Source organism: Onychostoma macrolepis, chromosome 04, assembly GCF_012432095.1.
Source record: "Onychostoma macrolepis isolate SWU-2019 chromosome 04, ASM1243209v1, whole genome shotgun sequence".
Classification (NCBI taxonomy): domain Eukaryota; kingdom Metazoa; phylum Chordata; class Actinopteri; order Cypriniformes; family Cyprinidae; genus Onychostoma; species Onychostoma macrolepis.
This window is the reverse complement of record NC_081158.1, coordinates 5980482-6003067: the sequence shown is the minus strand read 5'-3', so window position 1 is coordinate 6003067 and position 22586 is coordinate 5980482. Positions and strand designations below refer to the sequence as shown.

Here is a 22586-nt window from a genome sequence, read left to right as displayed (position 1 = left end):
GGCCTGGCTGCGGCTCTCCAGGACCGACGTTCGCCACTCCTCTATAGTGTCCGTAATAAAATTAAAGGTACTTGTTTGAAAAAGGGAGGGAAAAAAAAAAAATAACAACCAAACAAAAACAAGGAATTGAAGCAGTTCAGTTTGCTTTGAAATCCAGGTGACAAAGAAGGGGACACAAATTAATTATTTTCCAACACAGACAGACTCGTTTCCACATTCATTTAATTCCAAATTTGTCCATAGGAAAAATAACAACAAAAAAAGGTAAATAAACATTTCGTTTCAGCATCAAACAACATTCTTAGAGAGCGGGAAAAACATTTCATTAAGCACACAGAATTCATACCTGCAAACTCACAACAGGTCAAAAAGGTGACATAGTTCGGAATATAAAAAGAAATGTTTGAGAATTTTCCTGTCTAGAAATTTGCGTTAGATTAACTCCTCACAAATATTTATGTTTTTTTGTTTTATTTTTAAGCATTATATTGGGTCTTAAATCAAAATCATATTTGTTTTAATTTTGACAGTGATTTCCATACGCAGCTGATTTTATTTTTATTTTTTTGGATGCGCACCATAATTTGTTTTCAAAAGAAAGAATTTGTTGAATAATCTACATGGGTTACTGATCAATGCAGTTTGTCAATAAACTGAATAAATAAAATGTGATTCATTGTGTCCTGAATAAACTTTTCTTTTTTTTTTTGTCATGGGGTCCGCAGTCAAGTTATTTTCCTTTTGGCGTTAGACATTTGATTTGCTTTTCTTTATTTCATTCGCTTAATTATAATATTTCTACTATTTATATTCTGTTAATTATATATAAATGTTTAATATCTCTAAAGATATTTTAAACTTGTCAAACGAACAAAGCTTTTACGGGTCTGGAGCGACATGGGGGTAAGTGATTAATGACAATTTTCATTTTGGGGTGGAGTATCCCTTTAATATAATGTAAATAATGTATCCCTTTAAACCATACAAGTCTTAATACTCAGGGATCCCTTTAATAAGTGTCAAATGAGTGAGTTCAGCTTTGAGAATGAAAACCAACCTGTTTGTCTCAGTGTCTTCATGTTTCTTCACTCTCCTCTTTAATAAACACCATCTTTATAACAGCGTGACTAGGATCTGAGTTGAGTTTATCTGTGTGTTCAAGATGAGAATAATTAACAGAAAGGAAAAAAAAATATGAAGGAAGGAATCTTATTTCACTATTTACAGAGTATCTGCAGAATTTTAAAAAATAAATTTAAGGCAATTTATGACCCATTTTAAGAGCTGCACAAGTAAAATGAACACAGAATGAGCGGGGTTGGACAATGTCTATGGTAACATACAGTATTGAGCCATAAAATTACATGATTTACAGTTCAGATACAGGTTTTCACAAAAAAAAAAATATTTCAGCATTTCAGGCTATAGACCATTTTTATGAAAAGGGATAAATCAAGCATATAAATTATGTTAATTTAAAATGTATAAATATTACTGTCTTAATTGTTTAAATTTTTTGAAGGCATATTAACTTCTTTCTCATTTACAACTCTGTGTTTGCTGCGTAAAAAGTTGATATTTGCATCGATCTGACCATAATCAGCAAGAAAGGCTTATTGGAAATGCAAATTCACTCTCTGCCACGAGGTGGCGCTTTAGGAGCGCTGAAATATTGCGGTTTCCCTAGAAACGCAAGCAGCTCAGAGCTCATAAAAGCTGCTTTATCAGGAACTATAGTTTAGATTAAATTAAAATGCCAACTACACGTTTCTGAGGACAGTCGGTTACCTTCAGATACATTCACATAAAGACATCCGCGCCGCGTTTTGACTTGAAACGTGCAGAGCTCATATTTATTCAATGACATCGTTGCCTTTTGAAGTTTAATCCTGCCGTATCGCGACTCTTGTCTTTCCGTCCCCAACTGTAAGACCTCTAGAAATTAGACATTTCTTATACCATTTAACGTATTTAAAACTTTTTATGGCCTTAAGTTTGATACAACTCACTTTCAGAGTTTATAAGGACCCGCGGGAGATCTGTATTTAAGGAGCCCGTCGGGCAGACAGCGATACATTTTGGTAACGTTAGCCCGACTGGAAAACACAATAGCCCCGGGACGTCGGGCTAGCGATTTTGCGAGCCCTGATCTTTAAAAACTATACAACTGCACGAACGGTTTTGTATTGAATGAAAGGCTTTAAATGCTTAAAAACACCAACCTCTCTGCAGCCGAATCACAACAGATGCAGGAGCGCGGCGCGCGGGCTTATGACGTCACACACCTCAAGACCAAAATAAAAGTCCTGTTCGGTGTGGAGTTGTCTTAAATCACAAGTGCACAGAAACTGCAGAGAAAATTGTAAAGAAATGCACATATGTTCATGTTCTATGCTTTATCCCTTTAAATTTCATGTTTACTTTGAGAGCAGATGTGAAAATAGAGGGAGAAAACAATTAAACTACTAAAATTACTTACTGTTTCATTAATACATTAATTACTTAATTTCATTAAGTTGGTCACTTTTGTCAGACACTTATTATTGTTCAAGTGAAAGCACTTATGTGAAAAAATAAAAGTTACTGTACGGAATGTTTTTGTACGTTTTTATCAACATAAATTGGAAATTACGTCACATAATGCCACGCAGGTTCAACTGCGCATGTCATTGCGAAAGACGACCGGAAAAATGTTGTGTTGTGTAGTAACAAATTTGAAAATCTGACATCTAGGAAATAAATATGTCTTAGGCAGCAGTTTTACCACAAACACAGACACCACCACAACCACCAGAAATACTTAATTGTGTCTGCTTTACAATGAAACACAAGCTCACTGCGACCGATTCCCTGCGTCCCATTTAACAGATGCATCATTTTAGGTTAGAACTGGAACAGCAACAAGCAATAACAATACAGCGAAATAATCAACTAACTATGATCATCTAGCCCTCCTAAACATTAAAAAATATTTTCATCATACCTTTAGCTTACTCAGTTGTGCTGCATTCTTAGGTGCACCGCTTGCGCAGGAAGTTTTTGTGTCAGATGTGACAATTAAAATGCGACTTTGTGAAACAGACTGTCCTAAATTGTTGCTATAGTAGCATCATATTAATGCTAGAAAGCCTATGCATTTGGCATTATTTATTTATTTACATATCACCATTATTTTTTATAATTAAAGTCTATTTTCACACTCATCTTGGGCGCCGGCCCTGCATCAACTTACACTTCTTTTAAAGCCAGCCACAGCAGTCTTTGGTTACAAGCCCTCAGAAGAGCCGATTGGAACGAGGACCAAATTAAAAATGCCCAACTCTGCAGTTCACACTTCATATCAGGTAAGTTAACATTATGCTAAATCAGACACATCACCCGATTTGGCTTACAACAAAATAACGGTAAATAATGAGTTGTACCTTTATTTAACAATAGAACACAGATGAACAAGTTTGAGTCGAACTAGCTAACTTTCCTTCAATTTTGTTACGTTGTCTTGCTAGTAGTTAGCCTGACGGCTAGCTAGTCTCGTAAGCTTGGCTAGTAACGTTAGTACCGTATTGTCCCGAATAGAAGACGATGTTTTTTTCTTGGAAATACATCTGAAAAAACGCGGTCATCTTATATTCGGGGTCTAGGCATTGACATGTCAGTAATACACCCACAACAATAGGTGGCGCCAAAAACACATAACGAGTGTGCCATGAAATATGTAATATAATGTGTGTTGTAAAGTCGTGACTGTCATGTTAGCCTGATGGGACCAAACTTCCTCTGTAAGTGATTTTAAAACATAAGACAGTGCCCAGATTTGAAGACTACAATAAGATTTCACTTCTACTGATAATAACATTTTGGTTGGCTACTATGAGTTGGATAGCCTAATTGTTATATAATTCAGATGGGCTACCTGTTATTTCAATGGTATATCAAAAAGTGTATATTTTTCAGTGTCATTGTTGGTACATTTTACCAGTATTTACCATACTTTCAAAACAAAAATTAAAATAGGAAAAATATGCAATTTGAAAATTTAAGAAAAAAATGTGTTTTACAGAGAGAAAAACAAACAAACAAACAAACAAACAAAAAAAACAAGATTTGGTTTTCAAAAAGCCTTTTTCCAAAAGGTACATCTGGAAAAAGGGGGGTCGTCTTATAATCAGGGTCGTCTTATATTCGGGACAATACGGTACTTGGCTAATATGTTATAGCAACCTCAGGCTAAAGTTAGCTGTTACACTCTATCGTATTGTCAATCGCTAGAATACACTTTTTTTGTACAGGAGAGGTATCCATGGACTTCAATAGTCCCAACCTTGTAGTGATGGCAAAATGCAAGTACTCCTCGCTGCAGACTGTAGCGCAGTGACGTCACATACCTACATCACATATGTGTTTAGCGCCGCACTGACTGGCGTTAACGCGCATGAACAGATTCATTCACTTCCGGATGTTAGAAAGGTATGGTGGATTCGAGATTCGGTGGCCATAAGTCAAAGAACATTAACTTATGTTTTCTTATAAAATGTGCGTTTGTGTTAACGGCTTTTAATTATAAGAATGCTTTGGTCATAATCATAGAGAGTGTCATTGCAAATGTGTGCGATTTCAAACATTTGTGACATGTTTTATGATATGTGTTAGTATTCGAAGTGACAGGGACTCTGCTGGTCTTTAAAAGTCTTATTTTGCCTAAAAGGAGTCTTTAAATGTCTTAAAATAGAGCAGAAAGACTTATATTAATAAGGTAATGCCATTGATTGTTGCATGCATTGCAAAAAAAAAGTTGTTTCTCAAAAAGTTGTTTTTCATTAACTAGCATTATCAAAGACTAATAGATACTGTTAACAAATGTATTGTTCATAGTTAGTTCATGTTAATTAATACGTTAACTAATGTTAAAGGAAAACGCCACCGGTTTTCCATATTCTAATATGTTCTTCCCTCAACTTAGACTAGTTGATACGTACCTCTCCCGTCTCAGTGCGTGCACTTAATCGCTCTAGCACACGTCGCAACTATGTTAGCGTTTAGCTTAGCCCCATTCATTCCTTAGAATCCAAACAGGGATGAATTTAGAAGCCACCAGACACTTCCATGTTACATGATTAGTTACACGAGTAAGTATGGTGACATGATAACTATAATGTATGGCGGAAGAGCACGTCGCAGCACTTCGACCTCGGCGCATGATGATATTACTGTAACCATCTTTAAATAGGGAAAACATGCAAGTGTTTGGTGGCTTCTAAATTCATCCCTGTTTGGATTCTAAGGAATGAATGGGGCTAAGCTAAACGCCAACATAGTTGCGACGCGCGCTAGAGCGATTATGCACGCACTGAGACGGAGAGGTACGATCAACTCGCCTAAGTTGAGGGAAGAACATATTAGAATATGGAAAACCGGTGGCGTTTTCCTTTAACCAATGACACCTTATTGTAATATAGCAAATTAGCTCGAAAGGGAAATATTTATAATTAATAATAACTGGTTATAATTAATTATGAATATTTAGATCAGATCTTACAATTAACTGTAGCAGAATCAATATTACAATGATTTAATCTGTTCGTCCACCTACAGTATAATCATTTATCAATTCTAGGAAAGATTATTTTCCTGGCCAAGAAAGAATAACTTTCCTACTTCATACAGTACTAGCATTAACTTAGCATGTAGCAAGATCAACAATCAGTGACTCCGAATCGTGAGCAGAACACAGAGGCAATCAATTGTGAATATAATGAATTTAATAAATGAAACTATAGCTAACATACAACTAGACTAAGCAAAACACATATATACAGAATGAAGGAAAGTAAGGAAAGAGAGAGAGAGAGAGAAGAACAAAGAATGGCAGTAGTTTGCATCAATTAACCACAACCTAGTGAGAATCATCAGAGAATCAAGAATCACCTTAACAAAGGGGCCCAAACTTAGACATGCATCTAACTAGTTGGAAACGGTTACTTGCTTTGGCTTCGCTGCTGAACAAGAGTCCAGATGCGGTAGACAACAGAGGTTCTTGATGAGTTCAGTAGGAGTGAGCTGGAGGCTTTTGTCGGGTTCTTCTGAAGATTGGAAAGTCCACAGTGAATCAACAAAGTTACTTGATGATAAAAACTGCCAGAAGGTCCAACTCAAGGGTGATGAGTCTTGGAGAGTGTGTCTCAAAGGGATTGAGCAATGATGGGTTTGGGTCCATGGTCACACCCATCTTTGGCAGATTGACCAATGTAGAGGTGTGAATTCTGAGTGGGAGAGGTTCCTTTGTCTCACGCAACACCTTATTTGCATGGTTTATAGTGGTCTGGGGGATTTGTCCAATATTAAGTCAGAGTATGGTAAAAAGAGTATGGTACACGTTATGGTGACATAATATACACCATTAATCCAGGAATCGGAAGACGGTCATTTTGATAACTAACATGCAAGGGTTTGGAAAACATTAAGGCATTGATACATTCATATGTCTAGATCCAAGTAATTGGAGCTTCACTACAGTACTATAAGCTACTATAACCTAGGAGCATGCATACAACACAGGAATACACTATATACATTTTGGAACAGTTTGATTGTTCCCAATTTCACTGCATGCTGTAGCGTGTTCACTTCACTGTGCAGGCACTCCATCTTACAGAGCAGGCTTGAAACATCCACATTGTTAAATTTCACAGGTGGTAACTCGTCCAAGAAGTGTGACACAAATCGGGGGAATGTTTTGACCAAGCTCATTAAGCACTTTTAAGCAGCTTTTTATATTATTTACATCTTTCTGACTGCCTTTACATGCCACGCATCGTTGCTTAGTGCCCGGACAGAGCTCAAACAGCAGTTTTTTTCGACGACTCAATCCACCCAGAATCAAAAGTAAAGAAGCAAGAAATGTCTGTTAGACAAGCTGAGATGCAAGCAGCTATCGTTGGATCATCAGGACGGAATGAGAGGTAGAGTTGAGTGTCATCAGCATAGCAGTGGTATGAAAAGCCATGTTTCTGAATGACAGAGCCTAGTGATGCCATGTAGACACAGAAGAGAAGTGGTCCAAGAACTGAGCCCTGAGGCACTCCAGTAGTTAGATGTTGTGACTTGGACACCTCACCTCTCCAAGATACCTTGAAGGACCTATCTGAGAGGTAATACTCAAACCATTGGATTGTGGTTCCTGAGATGCCCTTTGCCAATAGGGTTGACAGGAGGATCTGGTGGTTAACGGTGTCAAAAGCATCAGACAGATCCAGCAAGATAAGTATTGAAGATTTGGAATCTGCTCTTGCCAGTCTTAGGGCTTCAACAACTGAGAGCAAGGCAGTTTTGGTTGAATGTCCACTTCTGAAACCAGACTGGTTGCTGGCCAAGAGGTTGTTCTGTGTGAGAAAGGCTTGGTTGAACACAGCTCATTCAAGTGTTTTTGCAATGAAAGGAAGAAGGGAAACCGGTCAGTAGGTCTCTAAAAGAGATGGATTTATTAAGTAGTGGGGTTATATGAGCCTGTCTAAATGCTGAGGGAAAAACACCAGTGTGAAGGGATGTGTTAATGATGTGAGTGAGTGCAGGTACAACTGAAGGAGAAATGGCTTGAATGAGATGAATGATTAGAAAGGATGAGTTTGGAGACTTCTGCCTCAGAGAGTGAAGAGAAGGATGTGAACGAGTGTATGTTTGCTGGTAAGATGCGCTTGACAGATTGTGGTGTGGAATATTGTGCACTGATGGTTTTAATTTTATTAATGAAGAATGTGGCAAAGTCATCAGCTGTTAGAGTCGATGAAGGAGGGGGACAAAGGAGCAAGAAAAATGTTTTAAAGAGCATGCGAGAGTTAGACGAATTGTTAATTTTGTTATGGTAATATGTCCTTTTAGCAGTGGAGACTTTAGCAGAGAAGGAAGAAAGGTGTGACTGATACACATTAAGGTCAGTAGGATTTTTTGGATTTACGCCACACCCTTTCAGCAACCCTGAGCTTAGAATGATGTTTGCGGAGAACATAAGATAGCTAAGGGACAGAAGGGGTGGTACAGGCTGGCGTGGAAAAAAAATGGGCAGACAGTGTCTAAACAAGATGAAGGAGTGGAGAAGAAAGTATCAGTAGCACTGTTAGCGTCAAGAGATGCTAACTGTTTAGGGTAAGGTAGCGAAGATGAAACCATAGCAGATAGCCGGGAGGGTGAGGGTGAGAGTGAGCGTAGGTTACGTCGAAAGATGACATGTGGAGGGGTATGTGTTGTGTCAGGAACCATGTTGAGGTTAAGAGTGAGGAGGAAGTGATCCAAGGTGTGCAGTGGAGTAACCAGTACATGATCACTGGAGCAGTGTCGTGTGTAAATAAGGTCCAGTTGGTTGCCTGATTTGTGAGTAGCCATAATTGACACTCGGTTGAGATCAAAAGAGGCAAGCAGAGTGTGGAAGTCTGCAGCCTGAGGTTTATTTAGGTGGATGTTGAAGTCTCCAAGCATAACTAGGGGAGTACCATCCTCAGGAAAGGTTGAGAGCGGCACATTTAATTCATCCAAGAAGTTACCCTTGTTGTCCTGGGGGGCCGATAAACAACGACAAAATGGATTTAAGACGGTAGGTAACAGTAACTGAATGTGATTCAAAGGAGGTGGTGTTGATAACCAGAGCTGGTAAAGGATTAAATTTCCAATCATAAGAGATAAGCAGACCAGTACCTCCACCTCTTCCAGTCAAACGGGGGGTGTGAGAAAATGAGAAATTACTGGAGAGTGCTGCAGGTGTAGCAGTGTCCTCTGGTTTGATCCAGGTCTCTGTTAGTGCCATGAGGTTTAGCCTTGAATGGCTAATAATAGAAGTAATGAAATCTCTGCCCGTGGAATACTAAGCTTTTTTATACCCGTTTCACAAAATGGAAATTGAATTCAGCTGAACACACTTTACTGTTTCTCACAACAAAGGGCTAAGCAAGTGCATGACACTGACAAGGTATGCGATAGAGTACGAGCAAGTCTACGACGGATTTCCATCAATTGGAAAAAATGAGGGGAAAAGAAACATGTAGCGCATTGTTGTTTTGCCGGCACACCAAACATCATCCCTGCCACAGCTGCAGCTTCTCACTGACAACATAGTAACAGCGCTCGCATCACTCACAGTCGGGTTATTAGCAGAGAACACAGAGCAGAACTTGAATTTCGGCGCGGGATTGCGGCTATTAATAATAATTCTACTCATTCCCGCACATTCCGATGGAATGTATCAAATTTGCACGTACTTTTGAGTCTTGATAATTCACTCGCACGCTCTCATTTTCTGTGTGCCCACTGATCGCGATAAGAGAGAGTGACAGCTTTTAATAATTATTAAGGGAGTTTGCAAACGTGATATTGATTTAATACAACAGATCAATAAACAATGATTGCATGATTTTGCTCTATCAACAACGAAAATAGTTCCAAATAAAGTAACAGCTGAGCCGCTGCACATCTCTAAAAGCAAACACAGCGGTGTTTCATTCATGACTGAAAGTGCGTTTTTGAACGAATCTAGTGAGTCAGTGATTCATAATTACCCATTCATAAAGACAGTCACTTGCTTCATTCCGGAATGAATCAGCTGTTCGAACGAATCAATTGAATGAATGATTCAGTAATCAAATCAGCGACTTGCCACCACCGCCACGGTTTCATTTTTAGCTAATAATTTCAGTTATTTAAATCACTTAATATTTCTGTATTCAAAATTTGGTATTTAAAACATTAATGTCCACATGAATCTATGAATTTAATTCTACTCATGCCACCTCTGAACCTCATTAAACGTCTGAAAATGAAAGCCACTTTTGTGTTCTTCTGTGCCACCTCTGTAGTACAAATTAATTTTTTATTAATACTAATTTCATATGATTGGTAACTTATTTGTCTTATTCTACTTATTATATTGTTTTAAATAGAGATTTTAAAAAGCTTATGAACATAAATTTTTGAGTTTGACAGATGAAAATGATGCCATTGCAAAGGTAAAAAGAAAATACCCCTGTAAGTCACTTTAAGGAGTCAAATGTCACCTTGTATTAGGAAGGCTAATTTTTGAACCGAATTTTTGATTATTGATCAGAAGGTGCTCCTAAATTTTTTAAATTTGGAGGACAAGCGTTCTAAAAACAGGGTTCCCACACCTTGGTTAACTTCAAATTCAAGGACCTTTCTAGGACTTTCCAGGTACTGTTAGTCGATCATGAGAACTTTTCACTCCCATTAATGCTTTTGGAATTGCTGTCTCACTCCAATTTGCCCTATTTATTAAATCTGGCCCTTCTCCTGCCACAACTGAAATAACCCATACACTGCAGAGATCCACTCCAACACTCCAATGCTGTTTTCTCAGCACTTTTATTTTGTTATTGAAAGGAAAATCACCAGCACATATTTACAGATTCATCTAAATGCCACCCGGGGTGTTCGCTGTCTCCGCTGATCAAGTGTTTTAACAAACAACAAAGAAGAATTTTGCTGAAAGTAGATCGGGACTTATGTAAACCTACGGAGCCCGGGAAGTCACCTGTAGGAGAAAAAAAATCATCACTCCGTGGCGACGGTTTTGCAATTTGTCCCCTCAGTTTATAAACCATACTCACAAATTCTTAAACTGTTTCCTCGGTTTAACAAATCGTGCCCACGGATCAATAAACCGAACTCCTGAATTTCCTAACCATGTGCTCAGATTTTATAAACCGTACCTTCGGCTTATGCAATCCGATCCCGCAGGTTTGTACAGCACAGAACAGCAAGCTCCTAGGTAGCCTACGTGTTAATCATATTGTATATTGTTTTATTGCATATTATTATGTGGAATAGGCCTACATCAAATAGCCTTAAGTGATTATCAATTGTAGCGGGTAGGCCTACGAGGTGGAATAGCCTACAACAGTTTAAATTATTATTATTTTAATTTATAGGCTAAATAAATGAGTGCACTTAAGACAGTAAAATGTTTATAAAATATATAAAACAGAATATAAAACATTTGTATTGCTTTTTACCTTGTCCTCTCAAAACTCTAATTTTTTAGAAAATTCTGGAAATGTTCTATTCTTTTTAGCGTTTATTTTTAATACAAACTCTATATTTAAGACTATTTTGTGAGTGCGGATCATGGTCTCACATGCTATGAAAAATAAAGTTCAATAAACACAATGCAATGCATCCCGAACCTAAACAGGTGGCCTGGTTGAATCTGCCGGTACAGACTGGGGGCGGGGCCACAGATCCATGAGTTTACAAACCTGCAGGAACGGATTGCGAAAGCATGCGCACAGATTATGAATTTATGGGTACGGATTCAAAAACCAAAGGTATGGTTTAAAAAAATCTGGGTGCACGGATTGGAAAGTCGTAGGTATGGTTTATTGATCCGTGGGCACGATTTGTTAAGCCGAGGGAACAGTTTAAGAATTTGTGAGTACGGTTTATAAACTGAGGGGACGAATTGCAAAACTGTCGCCACAGATTGTTTTTTTTCTTCACCTCCAGGTGACGCCCCGAGCTCCATATAAACCTCAAGGTTTGCTTTGGTTTTGCATGTCTTTCCACAGTGATGGCACATGTAAGGCTTCTCTCCAGTGTGAGTTATTACATGATTCCTCAGGTGTTTCCGGTCTGTGAAACTGCTTCCACACTGATAATATAGAGCAGTTTACTCATGTGTGAATCTTCATGTGGCTGCTTTACTTCTAAAACTCATTCCAAGTGACCGCATACAAATTACTTCTCTCTAGTGTGCGTTTTCACGTGTCTGTTAAGGCATCCTTTTTGGCGGAAACTATTTCCACATTGTTGGCAGGTAAAGGCTTCTCTCCAGTGTGAGTTATTACATGATTCCTCAGGTGTTTCCGGTCTGTGAAACTGCTTCCACACTGATAATATAGAGCAGTTTACTCATGTGTGAATCTTCATGTGGCTGCTTTACTTCTAAAACTCATTCCAAGTGACCGCATACAAATTACTTCTCTCTAGTGTGCGTTTTCACGTGTCTGTTAAGGCATCCTTTTTGGCGGAAACTATTTCCACATTGTTGGCAGGTAAAAGGCTTCTCTCCAGTGTGAATTCTTATGTGGTCTATAACGTGTCCTTTTTGAATGAAACCATTTCCACAATGTGGGCATATGTAGGGTTTCTCTCTAGTGTGATTTCTTATGTGGTATTCATATTTTCCTTTTTGGCTGAAACTCTTTCTACAGTGAGGGCATGTGTAGGGTTTCTCTACAGTGTGTACTCTCATGTGGTAATCAAGGGTTCCTTTTCGGTTAAAACTTCTTCCACACTGATGGCAAGTGAAAGGGTTTTTTCCAGTGTGTATTCTCATGTGGTCATCAAGGTTTACTTTTCGTTTGAATCTTTTTCCACACTGTTGGCAGGTAAAAGGCCTTTCTCCTGTATGAATACTCATGTGGACTTTAAGGCTTCCATGTTGATGAAAACTCTTTCCACACTGAAGGCATGTGTAAGGCGTCTCTCCAGTGTGAATTCTCATGTGCCTGTTAATGCTTCCTCTATGAGTCAAACTCTTTCCACACTCTTGGCAGGTGAAAAACTTATATTTTGAGCCCTTTCCTGTATGGAAGCTGTTTCAGTCTGTGAACAACTAAAAGATTTTTCTTCAGTTTTTAAATCATGGTGATTCGTGTACTGATCTTCCTCTTTGATTTCATTCAGTACTTCATTCTCTTCTTTCAGCGCCATCAGGTCTAAGGCAAGAAAACACAAATAAAAGTTAACCTCTGCTTAGTGGCACAAAGCAACAGACATCAAAACCAACATACAACTAGATTCTATACCTATTGAGCTCATAGGCGGCGCGTGTGTAAGACTGGGCAAGGCTTAGCCTGCCCCTGGCCACAGGTCTGAAATGGCTTGGGGCGAAATGCCAGAAAATTGGACAAATATGCCCATGTACAATTAAACAAACAATCTATTAAGGACGTCACGAATAAAGTGAAAATTAAATGAAAAGTGTCAATTGCGGCATTAAATTTAGATCTGCTAGTGGTGCATCAAATTATGCGTTTTTACAGCATTCCGCATTATATCCAATCTCACACGATTCTGTTGAGCTTATGAATGCAATGGCCAATCAGAGGCATTCAGATGAGTCATCACTGAAATGCCAGAGTTGTGTTGAGCGCAAAACTCTCATGAATTCTCTCATCATAAACAATAAAGTGGAAATGTACATATACGATGCAAGTAAGAGATTCATTTGACGTTGTAGGTAGCTTTATTGAACCGGGAAGTTTTTTTTTTTTTTTGAGCGTGCTTAAACTCACACTAGACTGAAGTCAGTCATGTTATTTTGATAATGTAAGTGTTCTTTGCTTGCTTTTTGTACATAATTTATGTGCCGTTTAAATAACTACGGACATGAAAGCGTTATAATTCAGTGTTTCCCACTCATTAACTAGTCTGTGGCGGCCTGCCACAGTTTCATAATAAACCGAAAATATATTGCTGATAATCCTCATTATAACATAAAAGGTCTTTAACATTGTGTTTCGTGCCATTGCTTTTGCGAAGTGTCCGTCAAACGAACTAAAGCGTATATGGCTTTCTCCCCTCATCAAGTCCATTTGCGCTGTTTGTTTCAAAGCCAAGCGCGCACTTTTTTCACGCGATCAGCTCGTTATCCGGTGTTTCCCGCGTCTCCTTTCACAGTGAATGCAGTGAAGTCTGTTTTTGAACGTGCCGTGAGTTTAGCGCGCATCTGAGAACGCAACGGTTCACAGTATTTCCCTAGATTTGTAATGAGACGCGTTTGTAAGCCTGTTTTCACAGAAGTTGGAAATAAAAGCTCAGCAGCAGTTTCCGCCGAAATAAAAGCAAATAGGTTTATCTCTTGCAAGCAAGGACAAAAATAAACAGACCTGCACAAAGAAAATACGTTAGGCTACAGGCAGAGCAAACTCACTGTTTATTGGAAGAAATTTTTTTTTAATATTGGGGTGGGGGTTTATATGAATGTATTTCTGATGGGAATTGACTTTCGATGGCATTTCCCCTTCTGTTCCATAAGCGCCACCTACTGTCAGAGAGTGAAATTCAGCCTGTTTGCTGTTTTTGTTTTATTTACTTTTTTGCATAATTTCACAAAGCTAAAGTCAGACCATTCTGTTTTTGCTTCAAATGTTGAAATGATACCAAAAAAAAAAAACTGCTCATGCTACATGTGTGTTGTTTGTATCGTGCAGTGGTTGGTTCTCATTTAAAATTGCATTTTTTTTTTAATATTAAATATGTTTACTTGTGTAGTAGCAGCAACTGCAAAAAAAGTTTCATGGCCAGGACAAAATATTTGTGGCCGAAATTCTCAAGTCACCAGCCATTGGCAGATGTGGCAAAAAGTTATAGTTTTATGCCCTGCATGCATGTGTAGAAATTAGGACAAAAGTATTGTAATTTCCCTACTGTAGTGTAAGATAAAACTATATATCTGCCCCCGGACCACCCTAGAGGAACCGAGGTCCACCCACCAGTCTCACAAAATCATGTGGGAAACACTGTAATTAGTAACTTAAAATGTTTTTATTAAATTACGTTATATATAAGTTCAGTCTTTTAAAAAATAGCCTATTTTGTGACTTGACACCCATATCTAGAAGCCTTTTTCCACCATTGAATTAAAAAAAGGTAATTAGACTTTTTATTTTACAATTCTGACTTTTTTCCTCACAATTTCAAGTTTACATCTGATAGTTCTGACTTTTTTTCCTCTATATAAATATATATAAACTCTAAATTCGGACCTTTTTTTTTTCCGCACAACTGCAAGTTATATAGTCAGAATTGTAAGAAAACAATCCCCCTCAGCGTTGGACTTTATAACACGCAATTCGAGTTCATAGAAAAGATATGTAAAGACATACTGATATGATGGTTTATCACAGTTTGAACGTGCACGGTTATGGGAACACTTTGGATATAAAAAAAAATAATAATTAAAAAACGAATGCGGGGTTGTCCTTGAGGACGGATCCAATTTTCAAAAAATGTGGATGCAAAGTGGCTGCAAAAGCAGGCAATACATACATGTTCGCTCATATTCGCAGACACCATACCTCTGTGCAGATAAAGGTGCGTCACATTTATAAAAAGTTATAAATTAAGGCCATATGACTTCCGAGATGCAGAGGGAATCCCGGTGCAGTCGTGAACATGGAATTTACAGTATAACGAGTATGTCAAGTAAAACACGCAATCTGATGGATGGATAAATCAAAGAGACTACTTTATAAATAATCTGCTTGTCTCTGAGTGGCGCCGTTTTATTTACTACTCACTGAAGTACGCATGACACTAATGGTGTTTCCAGCATCTAAACAAACGAACATCACCAGAGCTGCTCTGAGAGAAAACTTAAACATTTCCTAGTTTTATTTGAGAAAAAACATTGTCAAATACAATGGTACATACAATGTGATGATTTGTGTGGCTCTTTCCTGCACCACAAAACTGGATGCTCTATGTGGGTCTCTTGCCACTGAACCAACCAACTACTTGTGAGCAAGCTCAATCTATTCAACTGTTAAATAATTTTACCTTGACATCTCCAACCTTAATTGCTGAGATAATACAGAACTCTAATTCTTCTTCATGTCAGTTAGATCCTGCACCCACATTCCTTCTGAAACACTGTACTTCTGTCATTTCTGCTCCTATTTCACACTTAGTAAATATGTCCTTTATACCTGCCACTGTTCCGATTTCACTGAAAACTGCTGCTGTTACTCCTATTCTTAAAAAACTAAACCTGGACCCAGCAGATTTCACCAACTATCGTCCAATCTCCAATTTACCATTTACTTCGAAAATTATGGAAAAAGTTGTTGCTAAACAGCTACAGTCTTTTCTAGCTCTCAGTGATCAGTTCGATGCATTTCAATCTGGTTTTCGCTCTCATCACAGCACTGAAACTGCTTTAGTTAAGGTCGTCAATGATTTGTTACTCTCTGGTGACTCAGGTAATCTCTCCATTCTCCAGCTGCTCGACCTCAGCTCAGCATTTGATACTGTCTGTCACAAGGTATTACTTTCCCGCCTTTCTGAGATTGGCATCTCAGGTGCTGCACTATCTTGGTTCTCTTCCTATCTCACTGATAGACAACACTACATCACTATGCATAATAAATCTCCCACTACTTTACTCAGTCAAGGTGTACCCCAGGGCTCTGTTCTTGGGCCATTACCATTTTTTACTTACATCATGCCCCTTGGACATATTATCCATCGTCATGGTTTTCATTATCACTGTTATGCTGATGATATTCTGATTTATACTGCCTGCAGACCAGACTCCATTCACCAGACCACATCACTATCTACCTGTGTTAATGAGCTAAAGGCCTGGCTCAGTTCTAACTTTCTCAGTTTGAATTTAAACAAAACAGAAATTTTAATTACTGGCCCCCCTTCATTAACAAAAAATATAGTAAATGCTACCAGTTTCAACCTTGATGCTACAACAGTTTTTCCATCTGCTACTGTCAGAAATTTAGGCATTACTCTTGATCCTGCATTGACTATGGATGCTTACATTAGTAAACTATCCAGAACTGCATTTTTCCAGCTTCGTCGCTTAGCCCAACTTCGATCATGTTTCTCCAAACGATGCTGAATCATTAGTGCATGCTTTTATTACATCACGCCTTGACTACTGTAATGCTCTTTTTGCCAGATTACCATTGCACTCGATCTCTCGCTTACAATATATTCAAAATTCTGCTGCAAGAATATTAACCCATACTAAGCAATCTGCTCATATTACCCCTATCTTATTTAAACTCCATTGGCTACCTGTATCATCCCGCATTACTTACAAAATTCTTCTGCTTACTTTTAAATCACTCAATGGCCTCACTCCCCCTTATCTCTCTGATCTACTGTTTCCTTACGTTCTGCCTCGATCACTTCGATCGTTAGGATGTGAACTTCTTACTGTACCTAGATCATTTTCCGTCATCGCACCTAAACTATGGAACTCTATACCTCTGGCACTAAGGTCAATAACTTCTCTCTCTGTATTTAAATCACAACTCAAAACCTACTTGTTTACCCAATACTATCAGTCATATCATGTTCTTTAGACACTCTTCTCATCCTATACTACCAGCTGTAATTCTCTGAGTATTTTCGTTTTGTTTATTTTTTTGTTGAATTTTCTATTCTTTATTTGTTACTTATTGACATTACCTCTATTTTCTGTACATAATTGTACCATGATATGCAACTGCAATCATGTCTACATGTGACTGGGCAACTGTCTACTGTCCACTTAACTGATTAATTGATTGTGAAAGGACTGTTACGATTATGTGAATCGACTGTCTATTGTGTTTTTGCTTTTGTACAGCGTCCTTGAGCTTGGGAAAGGCAGTATATAAATTAAACTAAAATAAAAGTTTGATCTAACTTTAAATTATGACAAATATATTAGCAACCGTGATATTTTCTGAGACGATTATCATCAGTGTTGAATTTTTATACCTCAATGTTTGTTGACCTGATTATGACTTTGTGTTACACACACTCTACTAAATATAGACAACTTTATTGCAAAGAAAAACAACAAATGAATGCATATATAATTATAATCTATGACAAAAGTACTATTATAAACTAGGTTAGTGGATAATTCAGTAGCTGGAAAAAAACAATAGAACCGTCACATTCTAATGGTTTCCACTAAAAAAAACCTTACAAACCATCAACTTTTAACCATTAAAAATGTTTTTCTGTAGTGTGTTTTGGGACATATTCCATTAGGATTTATTGGGTTTTAACAAGCTACCAATAGAAGGTGACCAATTACCAGTAGAGACCCACAGGGTACATTACAGTTCCCATTAAAACCAATACAAGTCCCATTATAACTTGTAAAACCGTTACAAATTTCGTGATGGTGTCTATTGCTTTTTTTCAGTAGGAAAGTTACTCTAGAAAAATCATGAGTGCACAATTTTATAAAATCTAAAATTAATGCAAAAGAAAACATTATGGGGAACAAATAAAAGTGAATAAGTGTAGGACTAAATTTGGTAAAATTATATACATTGCTCTTTGTATTGTTGTAAAATACATTTATGAAAAAATATTTATATATATATATATATATATATATATATATATATATAAATAAATATATATATATATATATATATATATACACACTGTAAAATTAAAAGACATTTCTTTTAAATGTATAGCACAGTAATGAGGCAGAAACATATGATAGAAAAGACGAACAAGAGAGGCTATTAATAATCTTTCATTGTGCAAAAGTATTATGATACGAAAGGCTCCAAATACAGAGCGGCACACCAACACGATTTTGAAAACGGCACGAAGATACAGTCCTGCGAGATAAAGTCCTTTTATGCAAAACCATTTATCTTTACTTACAGACCAAGTGTAATAGGAACGTTTATCTTGCAGAGAGTTTTATCGTCTTGACTCGTAACCGAATGCGACACGCTGAATGGAGGATGACAGACAGACGCAGCGGAGAGAAGAGTTTAACTGAACTTGACTTCAATATTCATCTGTCCCTCACATTAAACTATGTAACGGCTTCAGAACACTTGAAATATAGTGCACGAAAACTTTATAGTGTTTTATAATGCGTTTGTGGTTTTTGTGGGGCTTAACAATAACACAGAATAGTATACACACAATATCGGATTTGGATCGGCCTCGTCTGACCGATACACCGATCCGGCAGAAAATGGCAATTTTGGAGCCGATACTGATACTGAATATCAAAGCGATGCATCCCTAATGTGAACAATCACCAAGAACTGCATTTTGACATATTTATGCTTGTATTTGTCCGTTTAGGCGAACACCTTGAGCTAAAAGTTGACTTTGTGGATCTGTGTTGACTTTCAGAAATCCTTCTGAGGAACAGCGCAATTTCTCTTTCGCGGTTTAAAGGTGCAGTAGGAGATCTTGGAAAATGCTAACTTTAGCCTCATAGCACTGAAAGAAAGTGTCCTGCCCTCCCTGCAATTGCCGTACAAAGCCACGCCCCCTGAACGCATATACGCTCACAGACAAGAACACCAGAGACAACATTACTACAATAGGCTTCATCAGCGGTTCCTAATTCCAGTCCCCCGCTCTGCACATTTCATATGTATCTCTTATCACGTGCGACATTTGTTATATTTGACCGTAAGTGCCCTGCGAAGTGGATATCACCGGATATTCCGCCATGATTCCAGTTCTAAGCAAGCGTATGTTCCATACAAAGGGCATTAAAGTGTGCGAGACGTGAATTTAAATAATATATCTCTGTAAATAAATACTATGTCACACTTCTCTAGTATGTTTCGTCTGTGTGTGAAGACGCTGTGCAGCGCTAATCCGCGAGTGAATGTTCTGAAGTGAAATAAACAGATTTCCGTGCTCAGGGAGTAGGGAGCAATGGACACTGTGTAGGCAGCATGTCAATCGGAACACAGTTCATGCATGGAGCTCTCTTCTAATGAGCTGGTCATCTGAACCGAGTGTGTTAACTAAGCGAGACATGCAAAATATGCGGAGCGGGGGACGCGAGGACTGGAACTGGGAACAGCGCTGGGCTACATCATGTGTCATTCACCGGTGAGAAAACTTTATAGTACAGTTAGTAAAAGTACTACAATACCAGGAAGGAAGATCGGGTTGTTGATGTCTGCCTGCCATTCTCGCTCTGTCCACACAGCGTGCGTGAACGTGCTGATGACGTAATAGATCAAGCACATCCCATTTTGCAAAAGTCATGTTACATGATTTTACTGATTTGCACGTGAAATTGGGCTTTTACAGAGGAGCGAAAGCTGGAAAGGGCGGCTGAATGTGGCGCAATAATCGTTTTATCTCGATTATTGAATTTTCATGACCGTTGGAGACTGATATAGAAACTGCATTTCGATTAATTGCACAGCTCTATTTCTAAACATGCAGAACACAGTCAATAAACAAGCCTTTGGACTCTGAACTTGAACACCTCTGATTGGCCATTGCGTTAAATGTGTGTTTAACAGACATGTCTGTGATTGGCTACAATGCTGCAAAACACATTAGGCTTGTTTGAGATGCGCCGCGCCTCGCCTCGCCTGAAATGCAGGCGGCTGCAGTGAGGGGAGGAGTGAAATAAACAGTCAAGACGGACAGTTCTGAGCTCTCGAAGTGGAACAGATACCAACGAGATCAAAGCAGATATCGCATTATTCTCACTCATTTGTTGTGCTGCTGATAAACATGATATGATTTCAGTTCTGTTGCTTTATATGAATATAAATATGATGAACAAGGCACTCAAAGTGCTTGCTATTTAATTCCATACAAAATGCGTTATTTGTCATCCATTTCTACTTTAATTCAATTTAATTCAATTAATTAAAGTAGAAATATTTTAGATTTTTATTGAAATATGGCAACAATCACATATCTCACCCAGAGATTGCACTGTCATAGTGTTTGGGATATTCATGCACAATTTAGATACATAATTGCATGAAATCAGATTTAAAAAAATAAACATTTTAGAAGAGAACGCAGCGTCACGGTTGCCTGAACCAATGAGCATTAAGCTGTGTCGTCAGTCAGGCGTTTCCCATCATGCTTTTGATCAGAGCAGTCGGTGGAGAGCAACTGCGTGCGACTGCTCAATCCGACACAGCCGGAGTTTTTTGGCACACGTCAGCATGACATCAGAGCAAGGCGGACGTAACTCGGACACCTTTCTAACCGGCATGCACCTCGCGGTGATCGGTTCTGTGCAGATTTTGCTCATCTCAAACAAGCCTATTGTAAATACAGTGACCATAAACCGATATGCAGAAGACAGTTTGAAAGCTTTGTGGTTTATAACTGTTGTTTGCAATGTATTTACACTGTTATCATAAAGTGACTTCAGCCATTATTTTTTTGTTTTCGTTTTTGCACTGCATATTTTATATAGTAGGGGCAATTTAAAAAAAAAACTCTTCTTAGTAATGCCCCAACAAAACAACAACAAAAAAAATGCAAAGAACCTTTTCCCCTCATTGCATTGTTCTTAGTCAGGATGTTAAAGTGTTAACGTAACATAAAATAATTGTTTTGTTTATGTTAATGAATGATGTCATAATAATGGTCAACTTATATGCAGGATCTGCAATTGAAGGCAGCATTAATATTTGTCTGATCATGTGATCTCTCGTGACACTCATATGACATTCTTCAGAAATATCACTCATTTCTGTAGAGCTGGAGATTTTAATAAGGATCAAATGAGTGAGTTCAGCTTTGAGAATGAAAACCAACCTGTTTGTTCCTCGGTATCTTCATGTTTGACTCTGAACGTTTCCTCAATCTTCACGTCTTCACTCTCCTCTTTAATAAACGCCATCTTTATAATAGTTTATAATAGTGTGTCTCGTGGATCTCAGTTGAGTTTATCTGTGTGTTCAAGATGAGAATAATTAACAGAAAAAAAAAAAATGAATGCAAACTAAATCTCTGGATGTGTCTGGATCAGCGCCCTACTTCAGTAGTCAGCACACTGTTAAAGGAGTCAGAGTTTATTTCGTTAATCTTAGTTAACAGCCTTAAATCACCCAATTATTAAAAAAGAAAAAAGAAAAAGCAATACAATTTAGAAGAAAGGGGGAAAAAAGTGTACACTCGTTTAAATTCAGTATTTAATAGTAAATTATATTTAAATGTTAGACTATTGCAATTGATCTGTTAAGATTGTCATAACTCATGTTTGTTTTCTCGCTGTATTTACACTGTTTTGAGCAGCACGTGACGTCCGCGCGCAGTGATTCGAATCAGTGAATCATTTTGTGAATCATTTCACTCGGAGATTCAAACAGCTCTGTTTCCCCATCACTACTAACCAGTGACTGAATTCATGTTTACAATAGACCTATTCACGATTTAGTGACTGAAAGAGACACATCTTTTCACATCTTTACTGGCGTTGTTAAAAATAACGTTCGTTAACGTAACTAAGAAAAACATTACAGTGTTACAGTCAGTATAATTACGCCATTTACATCGCTTTTAAAAACTATACAACTGCAAGAACGGTTTTGTATGAATGAAAGGCTTTAAATGCTTAAAAACACCAACCTTTCTGCAGCCGAATCACAACAGATGCAGGAGCGCGGCGCGCGGGCTTATGACGTCACACACACCTCAAGACCAAAATAAAAGTCCTGTTCGGTGTGGAGTTGTCTAAAATCACAAGTGCACAGAAACTGCAGAGAAAATTGTAAAATATTTTTCATGATTTATGCTACATCCCTTTAACTGTCATGTGTAGTTTGATATCAGACGAGAAAATAAAGGGCAAAAACAATTAAATTTCTGAAAGTCCTGAATTTTCAGAATACAGACTTAAGTTTGGTCCCTTTTGACAGACATTTGGCAGATTATTGTTCAAGTGAAAGCATCTATCTAAAAAAAAAAGTTACTGTACAGAAGGTACAGAACTTGTGCATATTTATTGATGTAAATAAAAACGTACATTTCCTCAAAACACGAGAAGAGCGTATAATCAGCACAGGACAATATACAGCAGCTTGTGTATCTGG

At 37.9% G+C, this 22586-nt stretch overlaps 1 long non-coding RNA gene across 2 annotated transcripts; it reads right to left on the bottom strand.

The window, feature by feature from the left end:
- Positions 1-5451: 5451 nt before the first annotated feature.
- On the bottom strand, positions 5452-22322 carry LOC131538623 (uncharacterized). 2 transcript variants are annotated; one of them, XR_009270605.1, is made up of 4 exons: positions 22123-22322; positions 21310-21444; positions 11497-12716; positions 5452-10531 (listed from the first exon to the last, which is right to left on the bottom strand). It is a non-coding gene; the product is annotated as an uncharacterized LOC131538623 (long non-coding RNA). The 2 variants fall into 2 exon arrangements; XR_009270604.1 differs by lacking the exon at positions 5452-10531 and having other exon boundaries at positions 10599-12716.
- Positions 22323-22586: the final 264 nt, after the last annotated feature.